We start from the raw sequence: 13,109 nt of genomic DNA, 5'->3' as shown, positions 1-13,109 counted from the left end.
TTCTAAAAAGAGAAGTGTTATTAGCCAGCAATGATAGATTTCACGTTTGAGCTCTATCTAGTAATCATCACTTGCATGATTTTCATGATTCTTATACCTGGATAACCCTGATACCTGGGTTAGCCAATCACTGGTGGCTGTTAATGTTAAATGGTCCCAATATGGGACAGTTGGCAACCCTAAGCCGGCAGCTCACCAGAACCACAGAGCACCCTGGTAGGGAGGGAGAAGGGCAAGGATGAATTATTTTGTTAGTGAAAATAACTGGTTTGATCTGAGCCATAGGTTCTTCCCATTGGCTGAAAAGAAGGGACAAATGGCATCCCATAAGGCACAGACAATTTGGGGCTGAAATAAGGGGTGTCCCTGCTAATAAGGGGCTGTTGGCAACTCTAGTTACATAAGAACATAAGAACAGCCCTGCTGGATCAGGCCCAAGGCGCATCTAGTCCAGCATCCTGTTTTGCACAGTGGCCCACCATATGCCGCTGGAAGCCACAGACAGGAGTTGAGGGTGTGCCCTCTCTCCTGCCATTACTCCCCTGCAACTGGTATCCTGCCTTTGAGGCTGGAGGTGGCCCACAGCCCTCCGACGAGTAGCTGTTGATAGACCTCTCCTCCATGAAGTTGTCCAAACCCCTCTTAAAGCCATCCAGGTTGTTGGCTGTCACCACATCCTGTGGCAGAGAGTTCCACAAGTGGATCACGCGTTGTGTGAAAAAGTACTTCCGTTTGTTGGTCCTAGACCTCCTGGCAATCAATTTCATGGAGTGACCCCTGGTTCTAGTGTTGTGTGAGAGGGAAAAGAATTTCTCCCTCTCCACTTTCTCCACACCATGCATGATTTTATAGACCTCTATCATGTCTCCCCACAGTCGTCTTTTTTCTAAACTAAAAAGCCCCAGGTGTTGTAGTCTTGCCTCATAAGAAAGGTGCTCTAGGCCCCTGATCAACTTGGTTGCCCTCTTCTGTACCTTTTCCAGTTCAACAATGTCCTTTTAAAGATGTGGTGACCAGAATTGTACGCAGTACTCCAAGTGTGGTCGCACCATAGTTTTGAATAAGGGCATTATAATATTAGCCATTTTATTTTCAATCCCCTTCCTAATGATCCCTAGCATTGAGTTTGCCTTTTTCACAGCTGCCGCACATTGAGTCGACACTTTCAACGAGCTGTCCACCACAATCCCAAGATCCCTCTCCCGGTCAGTCACCGACAGCTCGGATCCCATCAGCATATACTTGAAGTTGAGGTTTTTTGTCCCAATGTGCATCACTTTACACTTGCTAACATTGAACCGCATTTGCCATTTTGTCGCCCACTCCCCCAGTTTGGAGAGATCCTTTTGGAGCTGCTCACAACTCCCAGCAGCACTACACTTGGTCTGCATTCTTTCCAACCAGCTGACTTAACCATTCACAATCCTCCCAACCTCCCAGTCCACAGTCACCTCCTTTACTTTTTCATAGCCTCTCCCCTACTCTTGGGGTGGTGGTGGTGGACATATATGTTTTTTCTGCTTTCTCTGACTGTCTTTTTTGTTGACTGTGGGGAAAAACAAGAAGCGCCCTGCTGGGCCAGATCAAAGTTAGTCTAGTTCAGCACCTACCAATGGCCAATCAGATGCAAGCATAACAGAGATAACCATCTCCTATTGATCATATCCAGCATTTGATAAGCATAGGCATTCTGCTCCTGAATATGGAGGTTTTACTCTTAGCTAACACAGAAGCATGGTGAGAAGAAGACAGACAATAAGGCATCCTCCTCAATCATTTCAGGAGCTGTTTGGGGTTTTGCAAGGCCAGAAGCAGACCAGTCAATGAAAAACTGATAACCTTCAAATTTATCTGATGCTGAACAGTGTCATCACACATTATACATAAACTGGGAAGAGTGAGAGGAGGCAGAAGTCACTTCTTTCCCTATTTTCTGTGTAACTATGAAGCAAGGTCTTGTGTATCTCCTCCACAAAGAGATGAACATGTTTCAGATGCATGCAGGATGCACACCAAAAAGAGGAAATGGAAGCAATTCATTCATTATCTCCCCGGTGTGTGATCTGCAAAGCCACACCTAGTTCTTGAAATCAGCAGCCCTGTGGCACAAACAGCCAAGTCACCCCCACCTCTCTTGCTCCTCACTGTTGCTAGTAACATGGGGTCAGTTCTAGCCACAACTTCCAGTCCAAATATCAACCCCTTTAACTAAGTGCATCAGCTTTCTTAGATCATCAAGCCTTAGAAACTGTGAAGCTGGGTAAATCTTGTAAAGAAGTCAGTACTGATTTATGTGAGCTACCATCTGGACAACATCTTGCCATGAATGCTGTTTTTAAGAGAAAAAGTGCAAAACATTCTCAATCATGCGAACTATCACAATTACTCACCTGCTGCTATAGTTTTCTCTCCTTCTTTTGGGGGAAACCATTCCAGCAAAGATGGGTTTGTCTCAGATTTTGGTGGCTTCAAATTCTACCCTTAACCATCACAAACTCTTGACCCATCAACTTGCCTTAAATCAGTATCTGACAAGGTAAATTTGGCTAAACAACAAGGGCATCACTAGTTGTTTCTTGCTGTTACTCTGTACTTGGTGTGGGTGTGTCATTCACTGAGGTCATTCATATGACCAGAAGGAGGTGGGCCTGGGGGAAAGCAGGAGCCTACCTGCAGGTGACTGGAGCCCAGGTGACTAGAGCCCATCAGAGCTCCACTTGAACATCCTCTCTAATAAAACGCTTGTTGTCCGTCCGTGGATGGACACCAAGCGTGTGTCCGTGCCTCCCTCGGCTGTTCTGAGCATGCGTAGAGCGCATGCTCAGAACAGTCCGAGGGAAACACGACCGCCAGCACCCGGCGGCCATGTTGAGCGGCCAGAAGGTGCCGCCCCCAAAAAAGCCAGGGAAGAGGCGGCGGGGGAGATTAGCCAAGGCGGCGGCAGAGCCGCCGCCTTGGCCAGAGGAGACAGAGACCGCGACGGGGAGACGGCCACCACCCGCTCTCCCGCCCTCCCAGCTGCCCAAATTCTCCTTCCCCGCTCCCCCCCCCAAATGATTAAGGGCCAAAATGGTCCAGGAAAATGCCTCCGCGGCCGCCGCCACAGCCGCCAACCGCCCTCCCAGCTGCCCGAGACCTTACCCGTAGCAGCCCACAACAGTAGGGCAAACTGAAAGCAGTTTTTGCGTCCATAGCCCTTTCCGTCCATAGCAGCAGTTTGGGCATTGGCTAAGCACAGAGAGGAGCTCTGTTCAGGAACTCCTCTCTTCTGCGCAAAAACTGCTTTCAGTTCACCCGACTGCTTCGGGCTGCTTCGGGTAAGGAGGTCTCGGGCAGCTGGGAGGGCGGGGGGGGGGGGAGGCCAGAGGGAGTGGGGCAGGGGGGGGAACTCTCCCCTACTAGTGCCCGTTATTACAACGGGCCAGAAAACACTAGTAAGAACATAAGAACAGCCCTGCTGGATCAGGCCCAAGGCCCATCTAGTCCAGCATCCTGTTTCGCACAGTGGCCCACCAGATGCCGCTGGAAGCCTCAGACAGGAGTTGAGGGCGTGCCCTCTCTCCTGCCATTACGCCCCCGCAACTTGCTTGTGTGTGCCCACATGAGCAGCACAGTGCCAAGCCCAGGAGCAATTGGTGGTGGTGGTGGTGGGAAGGCAGCCAGGGCCATTAGATATCCCATAATGCACCACACAAGCAGTGTGGTGCTTGGGAAAGCTCTATGCTACCTGGCCTCTCCTTCCCCTCAGCTCTCTGACTACGATGACTGCCGGTAGCTTGGGAGAAGCCACCAGAAGTGCAGAGCAGCACATGATCAGTAAGTTAGGTAGGAAGCACGTGCTTGTCCTCCTACCTCACTTTAAGCCTGGGTAGCAGATCAGGGCTACCCAGGAGAGGAATGGTGGGATTGGGAATGATCATGGAGCTTCACATAACCAGCCCTACCTGGGCTTGCCCTGTCCTACCCAGGTAGGGCTGGTCGTGTGAACAACCTCATTCTTTATTACTATCCTATTTTCAAGGGCAGTGTACATGTTCTGTGATTTTAGACTCACAACAATCCTGCGAGGTAGGATACACTGAGAGATAGTGGTTGACCTAAGCTTCGTGAGCTTCATGGTGATCAACAGCCAGCATATGAAAGGAGTATAGCTGATGTGGGGTGGGGGCTATATAGTACCCACTGCATTACATAACAAACAGAATATATGCCTACCATCAAAGAACCTGGTACTGTTGCCATACCATCTTGCATTCTGTATACACATACAGTATGGATGACTATATATGTATTTATATTTATTTATTTAGCAGATTTATTGACTGCCTGACTTCCTTAGGCTTGAGGTATGATGGTAAGGAAATAAGAGGAGAATTTTTTAAATATTACTCAGAATTATATAAAGGCAAAATAGTAGAAGATACAAAAATTGAGCAATTTCTTAGGACCAAAAATATTCCAAAACTCTCTAAGGAACATATAGAAATTATGAATGTTCCGATAACAATAATGGAAATAACAGAAGCAATAAATCAAAGCAAGGCCAATAAGGCCCCAGGACCTGATGGACTGTCAGCTTTGTACTACAAATCATTTAAAGATCAAATTTCACAACCTTTGCAATGGACTATGAATGACATTTTGCAAAAAGGGATTATGCCGGACTCCTGGAAGTATGCAAATATTGCTGTAATCCCAAAACCGGATCAAGATTTAATGCAGGTTAAAAATTACAGACCAATCTCACTCTTAAATAATGATTACAAACTTTTTGCTGCCATTTTGGCAAGAAGAATGAAGGTTATATTAAGACTTTTTATCCATGAGGATCAAGCTGGCTTCTTGCCAAAGAGACAATTGAGAGATAATGTGAGAACAGTTTTGAATGTATTGGAGTATTATGAAAAACATAATGATAAACAGATGGCGATGATTTTTTTGGATGCAGAGAAAGCTTTTGATAATGTTTCTTGGCAATTTATGTGGAGACTATTAGATGTAATGGGCGTTGGCAACAATTTTATTAGGGCAATTAAGACAATTTATTCGAAGCAATATGCTAAGATTATTGTAAATGGGGAACTATCAGATAATTGTAAAATACAAAAAGGGACTAGACAAGGATGTCTACTTTCCCCATTGCTTTTTATATTAGTCCTAGAAGTGCTTTGTAGAAGTATTAGAGAAGATGATCAACTACAAGGCCCTAAAATTGGGAAGCAAGACTATACATTAAGAGCCTTTGCGGATGATGTTGTGTTCTTTTTAGAAAATCCAATGGATAAGATTGGAAGACTCTTGGAAAAAATACAACAATTTGGCCAATTGGCTGGATTTTACATAAATAAGGCTAAAACGAAGGTTTTGACTAAAAATATGGATCAGAAATCTAAGGACAGATTTTCTGAAATAAGTGAGTTGAAAGTGGAGAAAAAAATTAAATATCTGGGGGTCTGGCTGACAAATAACAATTCTTTGTTGTTCTCAAATAATTATGTTAAAATATGGAATACAGTGAAAATTGATCTACAAAATGGTCTAATATGAATTTGTCTTTAGTGGGAAGAATTTCAGTGGTGAAAATGAATGTCTTGCCTAAAATGTTATTTCTTTTTCAGACTATTCCTATAATTAACACTCTAACTTGTTTTAAGCAATGGCAGAAGGACATAACTAAGTTTGTTTGGCAAGGGAAAAGACCAAGAATTAATTTTAAGAATTTAACAGATGCAAAGGAAAGAGGTAGTCTTGCCCTACCAGACTTAAGGTTGTATTTTGATGCTGTTTGTTTGGCGTGGTTAAAAGAATGGATAACATTAAGAAATCCTAGAATATTTGATTTGGAGGGATTTGATAGAAGGTTTGGATGGCATTCATATTTGTGGTATGAAAAAAGTAAAATACATAAAGACTTTCTGAATCATTATGTAAGAAGGAGTTTAATGAGGGTATGGCTAAAATATAAAAATTGGCTGGAAACTAAAACTCCGTTATGGCTCTCTCCAATTGAAGCTTTAACACGTAAAGAAGTAAACATGCAATTGCAATGAGGTACTTATAGGGATTTGTTATATTTTCAAGAAAAGGACTGTAAGTTAAAAAGTTTAACTGAAGTTCAAAATTTGGTTAGAGATTGGTTACAGTACCACCAGCTAAATGAAATGTATAAGAAGGATCTTAAAGTTGGATTTGAAGATCAGATGTCGAGATTTGAGAAGGAGCTATGTGAAAATAATGAAAAGTTAGTTTCTAAAATGTACAAGCTTTTGCTTTTGGAGGAGACAAGAGATGAAATGGTTAAAACGACCATGGTAAAGTGGGCTCAGGATGCAGGGTGTAATATAGAAATGGCAGCCTGGGAAAAATTATGGAAAACTGATTTAAAATTTACAGCATGTTATGCTTTAAAAGAAAATTATTATAAAATGATGTATAGATGGTATTTGACACCAAAAAAAATGGCATTAATGTATAAAAATGTTTCAAACAAATGTTGGAAATGTGGACACTCTGAAGGTACCTTTTTCCATATGTGGTGGACTTGTAGGGCTAAGGCCTATTGGGATATGATATATAATGAGTTAAAGAAAATATTTAAAATGACATTTCCTAAGAAGCCAGAATCCTTCCTGCTGGGAATAACACAAGGAGTATTTTCCACAACTGACTTAACGTTTTTAATGTACGCTTCTACGGCTGCCAGAATAATATATGCACAGAAATGGAAGAGCAATGAACTCCCTTCAAAAGAAGATTGCCTGATAAAAATTTTGGAATATGTGGAGATGGCAAAACTTACAGTATTGATAAGAGATCAAAATTTAGAATGCTTTAAAGAAGATTGGAAACCATTCTTGTTGTATCTAAAGAACTACTTTCCTACTATGGATTTTACAGCAGGGTTTGAAATTTAGTAATAATAGCAGGTTGGGTAGATTAAAATCGTGTTTGTAAGGTTTAAATTTATGTTTTGAATTATTATTATAGCAAAGGTTAATTTTATAGTTGATGATTCATGAAGAGGTGTGAGCGGGAAGTCCATATTTGTTTATTTGTTGTGAATATTAATAAGAATATTGTCAAAATCAATAAAAATTTAATTTGCAACAAAAAAAAGGCTTGAGGCAATTTACATAAATTAAAATAACAGCGAAGACAAAACAAAAAGAAAAACAAAAAGACACCCCACCACACACACACATATCAAAAACCTAAAGCTGTCAGGGTCTCAACCGGACTTGGCTGCACGCTGTCGACATATAGTGACGAATGTCGTTTTTCAGCAGGGAGTAGCCAACTGACAACGTGATATATAGTGCAAGCCACAAGAGCTCCCAGCTGGCAGGGATTTAAGGCTTATCAGCCCTCTGCAATAGGCGTTTGCTTTTCCTAAGAGTCTCAAATTGATCCCTGCGTCTCGTGACACGCTGCTGTTGGGGGGTCAGCGGGGGTTGGTTGCATAGCTCTTCTTCCGATTGGTCTTTCACGATTTCTGCTGCCTCAGGTTGTTGCGCCTGCTCAGAGTCATTATCCACAGCTGTTTCATGAATACTGACAGCCGGGCTCTGCCCCTCAGACACTCCTGCATCGCCCGGAAAGTTGACAGCTTCCCCTTCCTCCTCGCTGTCGGAGATCGAGGGTGTGACAAAAGCCTGGCAAAATAGATAGGTTTTCAGAAGCTTCTTAAAGGACAGAAGGGAGGTGGCATTATGGATTTCAGGAGGCAGGGTGTTCCATAAAGAGGGGGCTGTAACAGAAAAGGCCCTCCCATGAGGCCCTCCCCACGTGGCCCTCCCCAACAGAGAAGCCCCCCCCCACGTACCTCCCCTTGGCCTGGAACTCTGAGAAGGCCCACCTGGGATGACCTCACAGGGCGGGTCAAAGTTGGATGGGAAAGGCGGTCCCGAAGGTACACAGGCACCAAACCCTGAAGGGTTTTATAGGTGATAACCAGCACTTTGAATTGGACCTGGAAGTGAACTGGGCAGTCCTCGAGTTAGTGGCAGCCAAGCTATTCAGCTAAAGGAGATAAGTGAAAGGGATGAGAATTCAGATGCATTTCTTGACAGAGCCAAGACTTCTGGTGAAATTTGTGGCCTGGTCTTGGCTTAACTTTTGGTATACCCCAATGTGCATCTTTCACTCAAATGTCAGCTGTTGAATGGCAAACAGCTGTTATAAATTTCTGGGATCAAATTTCTGTGAGCCAGGGTGCAAGAATTCCTTGGAGGCCCTGTTCCCTGTGTAGTTCCCCAGCCCCGCTGTGTATGTGTGGTGGAGGCAGTGTGGACAGGTTTGTCTCCACATCTTGGAAGAGATGGAGCAGAAGTCACAGGAGCATGGGGCCGGGCCAACTGGTGAGCATCACTGCTCCTCTGTAGGGCAGCCACCAAGGTTTATTCTAAGCTTTCCCCCCAACTGCATAAGAAACCAGTGCAGCCCCCAATCTAAGAGCACCTCCCAAAGTTCTGCTAGTTTAAAAATTAAAACATAGCAGAGGAAAGGGAAAATGAGAATGAACAAGAGAAAGAGGCAGAGAGGGAGGAGGGAAGGAAAGGCCAGAAAATTAGAGAAGGAAGGAAAAGGTTCTTATTGGATCTGCAAATGGGCCTGGCCTGCATGACTTCACAGTCAGCAGGTGGGGTGAGGAGTACTCAGGTGGACCAACTCCCTCTCATGGAAGGTTCTGTGTGATTTGGAGGGAAGGAAAGGAAGGGGAGTGTTCATTGGTGAACACTCCAAGATGGTGGTGAAGGATCATCCAAGCCAATCTCTCATGACAGCTCATAGGCTCAAATAGCCCTAAGGCAGGGAGCCACCTGGGGCTTGTGTGGCCTTTTTGACCCCAAGGCTCACAGTGGGGTTCGGCAGGGCTGTGTGTGTGTGGGTAGTGAAGAACAAATACCAATAGCATGACTGATCTGATGCTCTTTTAATCTCATTGACACTTAATACCTCACTTTTCCTTCTCAAGGAATATATATATAATGGCTAACAGAAAGGGCAAAATCCATCAGTACAGCAAGATCAAAATAACCACCAATATAACAATAGTAGCCACCTAATGGTGCATCAAGGAAATAACTTGCCTAGTGAGCAAGAGGTTGCCAGTTCGAATCCCCGCTGGTATGTGGAAACACCTATATTAGGCAGCAGCGATATAAGAAGATGCTGAAAGGCATCATCCCCTACTGCATGGGAGATGGCAATGGTGAACCCCTCCTGTATTCTACCAAAGACAACCACAGGGATCTGTGGTTGCCAGGAGTCGACACTGACTCGATAACACAACTTGACTTTTACTTGTACAGAAAAAACAAGCCAAGAACATACAATTCAATTCACATAAACATATAAAAATATTTTCAAAAGCAATCCATAATATATCCATTAAAATATAGTAATAACATATCCGTAACACAATATTAATGCACAAAATATCACAATTAACTAACTTTAACATTAAAATACTCATAACAACATGACTAACAAACCTACTCACAAAATCCAATATTGAGCCAGACAGATATAACTTCTACCAGCAATAAAATAAGAAAAACAGTTAGGTAGTAGCAACAATACCAAGTAAATAAATAATATAGCAGCAATAAGATAAGACAAATAAATAGATCAATGCCACAGCAATAAAAAACAAACACCTAAAGCAATTCTCATGCCACCCTCATCCCATGTAAAACTCCAGAGCAATAAAATGGACACATTGGGTCTCCAGATTCTCTGGAAGTCTCCCTCGCTGTCCCGCATGCTCTCATGCAGGCCAGCTCCTTGCACATGAAGACAACATGTCAGGACATCTTCTCACAAGAGACATTCAAGGGCCAATCCAAGTGTCACGCAAGCTTGCCATGGGACAGCACCCTTGCATGACACTCAAAGTTTTTCAATTTTTTCAATTTTAACGTGTTATTAATGTGTTTTTATCTATTATGATTTTAGCTTTTTATGAATTTTAAATGTGTTATGTTTTAAATTCTATATACCGCCTAGAGATTTTTATATTGGCGGTACATAAATTCAACCAATCAATCATTCAATCAATCAATCAAGTGGCACAGAGGAGACATTTGGAGTCAATCCATTGGCAGTAACTCACCACCCTCAGTGGCCTTCAAAACTGCAACAGAGCTAATGCTGTACAGTAAGTAGTCTTCTAATCCAAGGAAAAGGGCTTCCTCATCTGAGCTGATAGCTGAAGTTGGCTTCAACTTGCTATGTACAGTACTTGGCAGATCAGATATCTTTAACTGTGGAGACAGAAATGATAAATATTTCAGAGGCACGCCATTTAACAGATTTATCTATTATTTCACAGATTTAAAGGCTGAGCCTCAGCATTCCCAATAGGGAATTCCGGCTGGCCCCCATAAGCCCTGGTTCACTGTGATAGTCTGCAGAGTGCCAGAAAAAGCCATATGCTTGTGAAGTCTGTGCAATGCTGTCACCTTTTCCTGCCCTTTAATCAGGATTACAAATTCTGAATATGACTGCTAATAGCAAGGGGTGCTGATTCAGCTTGTAGCCCCATGTTTCAGTTTTTAGCTTGTTGAATGGGACACTTTCGGCAGGAAAGTTCTAAGGACTTCAGAAGGCAGTCATTTGGAAACATTCATTGCGCAAACGTTCAGGATCACCGACTACTGTTTCCTTTAAGCTTCACTAGTAAGTACATCAAGAGTCTGACATTTTTGCTTCAATAAGTTGGTTGGTTGGAACATTAGGATTTATACATCTTTTATGCCTCTGTTAATCGGTTAAAAAGGAATACTTCCATTTCTTTGTTCCAGGAATGTGCTTCATTTATCCTCTATCTTGATGATAAAATAGCCAGAATCACTTCAGTTCACTCTTTACCTAGTTTAGGTGTTTTTCTTTTGTATTTACCAGTCAGATGCATACTAATATGAATATGACGAATATTTATATACCGTTTTTCAACAAAAGTTCCCAAAATGGTTTACATAGATATAAATAGATAATTAAAATGGCATTCTTTGTTTATTTTTGGCACCATTAATGTGTGTGTGTGTGTGTGTGTGTGTGTGTAAACTGTAATTGCAATTTAATTATAAATTAAATAGGTGCTCCTTTTTGTAAATGAAAGAAACATATTTAAGTTAACTCAAACAGATCCAAGTCATTGGAAAAAGTAATCAACAGAAGTGCTTTCATTCAACTTCCAAAATGCCATTTTGGAAACAATGATGATCTGGTAAGGACAATCCACACCTGGCAGCTGACTTCTGCATATGAATCTCCTTCTGGATTGGATCCCAAGCATAGAAAGGAATGCAGTCTCTCTCTGTGCGTGTGTGCATGAATACATATACATGTCTGTCTGGGTGAATTTGGATATTGCTCTTTTTGTGGGAATATGTTAGTAAGGTGTATGCTAGGAATTTTCAAAAGGAAAGTTCCTCTTAACTTATTTTATGCAGAAACAACTGTTTGTCAAGAAAAAGTAAAGTACTACTACTACTACAACTACACAGCTTGGGCCTAAACAGCTTGGGCCCTGGGTATTTAAGAGAACGTTTTCTTCGTCATGATCCCCAGTGCCAACTGAGATCTTCAGGAGAGGTCCATCTGCAGTTGCCACTGGCTGCTCTGGTGGCTACTAAAGGACGGGCCTTCTCTGCTGCTGCCCTGAAGTTTTGGAATGCACTCCCTATTGAAATAAGAGCCTCCTCATCTCTGACAATTTTAAAGAAAATCTTTTTTAAAAATCTTTAATCTGTTCACGCAAGCTTTTAATTAAATACTGTTTTAATAGTTTTAGCATTGTTTTAAAACATTGTTTTAAAAATTTAAAATTGTTCTGTTTTAATTTAATTTTCTGCTGTCATTTATTTTAACTCATGTTTTAATTTTTGTTGTCATTTATTGTGTTAGCTAATGTTTTAATTTTTTGTTGTCATTTATTTTGTTCTGTTGTAAACCACCCAGAGATGTAAGTTTTGGGAGGTATAAAAGTATGCTAAACAAACTAACAAACAAATAAAATGATGATGATGGCGAATATTTATATACCGCTCTTCAACCAAAGTTCTCAAAGAAAACATAGAAAAATACATAGAAAAATAAATAATACGTAATAAATTAAGATGGTCCCCTGTCCCCAAAGGGCTCACAATCTAAAAAGAAACACAAGGTAGACAACACCAACAGCCACTGGAGGGATGCTGTGCTGGGGCTGGATAGGGCCAGTTGCTCTCTCCCTGCTAAATATAAGAGAATTACCCTTTTAAAGGGTGTTTCTTTGCTCTGTTAGCAGGGGTATGAATGGTTTTACAAAATGTGAGGCTATAGTATAAATGTCTGTTCCTTCCTTCCTGTTTACATCCCATCCACACCACTTTCATGCAAATCTCACCCTCTGAATCTAATTTCTCCCATTTCTCCCATCCCTTCAGTGTTAGGATATGTCACAATTTAAATACCCAATAAATGCACCTCCCCTGCTGTCCCTCTCATGGAAGCCCTTTCACCCCAATTTAAAAACTCCCTCATTTATCACCTGTCCCTCACCCATCATCTTCATTCCGTCTCTGAATCCAGTTCCCACAATCCACTGCTTATCCAACACCACTGTCAGAGTTTTTTTGTCCTTGAAAGGATTTTGTCCTTTTTTGTCATTCCTTTCACCCAACACTGACCTCTAAAACAGCCACAATTCTTACATGATGTTTTCCTCCAGTTGCTCAGGGTTTCTGGCAGACTCTGGTCTGGTGCCATTGACACAAGAAGTGGAAATGTGGCAGTTGAGGTTTGTCCTGCTGTGGAGATATTTGTAGGCAGGACATTTTTGGCAGCCCCCCACCAACCTGGGGGTGCCCCCCCCACAGCACCCTTTCTCTTCCTGCTGCATGCAGGGTATCCTTTCTCTCTTCACAGCACACACAGTAATGACAGCAGTGGTGACCTCCCTGACAGAGCAGCCCAGGGTAGGCTGCCCTGCCCCTGCTGCGCAGCTGGCAGCAGCATGCAGCAAGCTTAATGGAGGTGGCAGAGTAGCCTACCCCAGGATCCACTGTCAGAGGGGTCACCACTGCTGTCACGGCCACGTGTGGGGTGGGGAGAGAAAGGGCACC

General features: G+C 42.6%; 1 long non-coding RNA gene across 1 annotated transcript; it reads right to left on the bottom strand.

The window, feature by feature from the left end:
* Nucleotides 1-9,340: 9,340 nt before the first annotated feature.
* LOC128340694 (uncharacterized) lies at nucleotides 9,341-12,894 on the bottom strand. Its single transcript, XR_008313895.1, has 2 exons — nucleotides 12,675-12,894; nucleotides 9,341-10,265 (listed from the first exon to the last, which is right to left on the bottom strand). It is a non-coding gene; the product is annotated as an uncharacterized LOC128340694 (long non-coding RNA).
* Nucleotides 12,895-13,109: the final 215 nt, after the last annotated feature.

Source organism: Hemicordylus capensis, chromosome 1 (genome assembly GCF_027244095.1).
Source record: "Hemicordylus capensis ecotype Gifberg chromosome 1, rHemCap1.1.pri, whole genome shotgun sequence".
NCBI classification, from domain to species: Eukaryota; Metazoa; Chordata; class Lepidosauria; order Squamata; family Cordylidae; genus Hemicordylus; species Hemicordylus capensis.
This window is presented reverse-complemented; position numbering and strand designations above follow the sequence as displayed.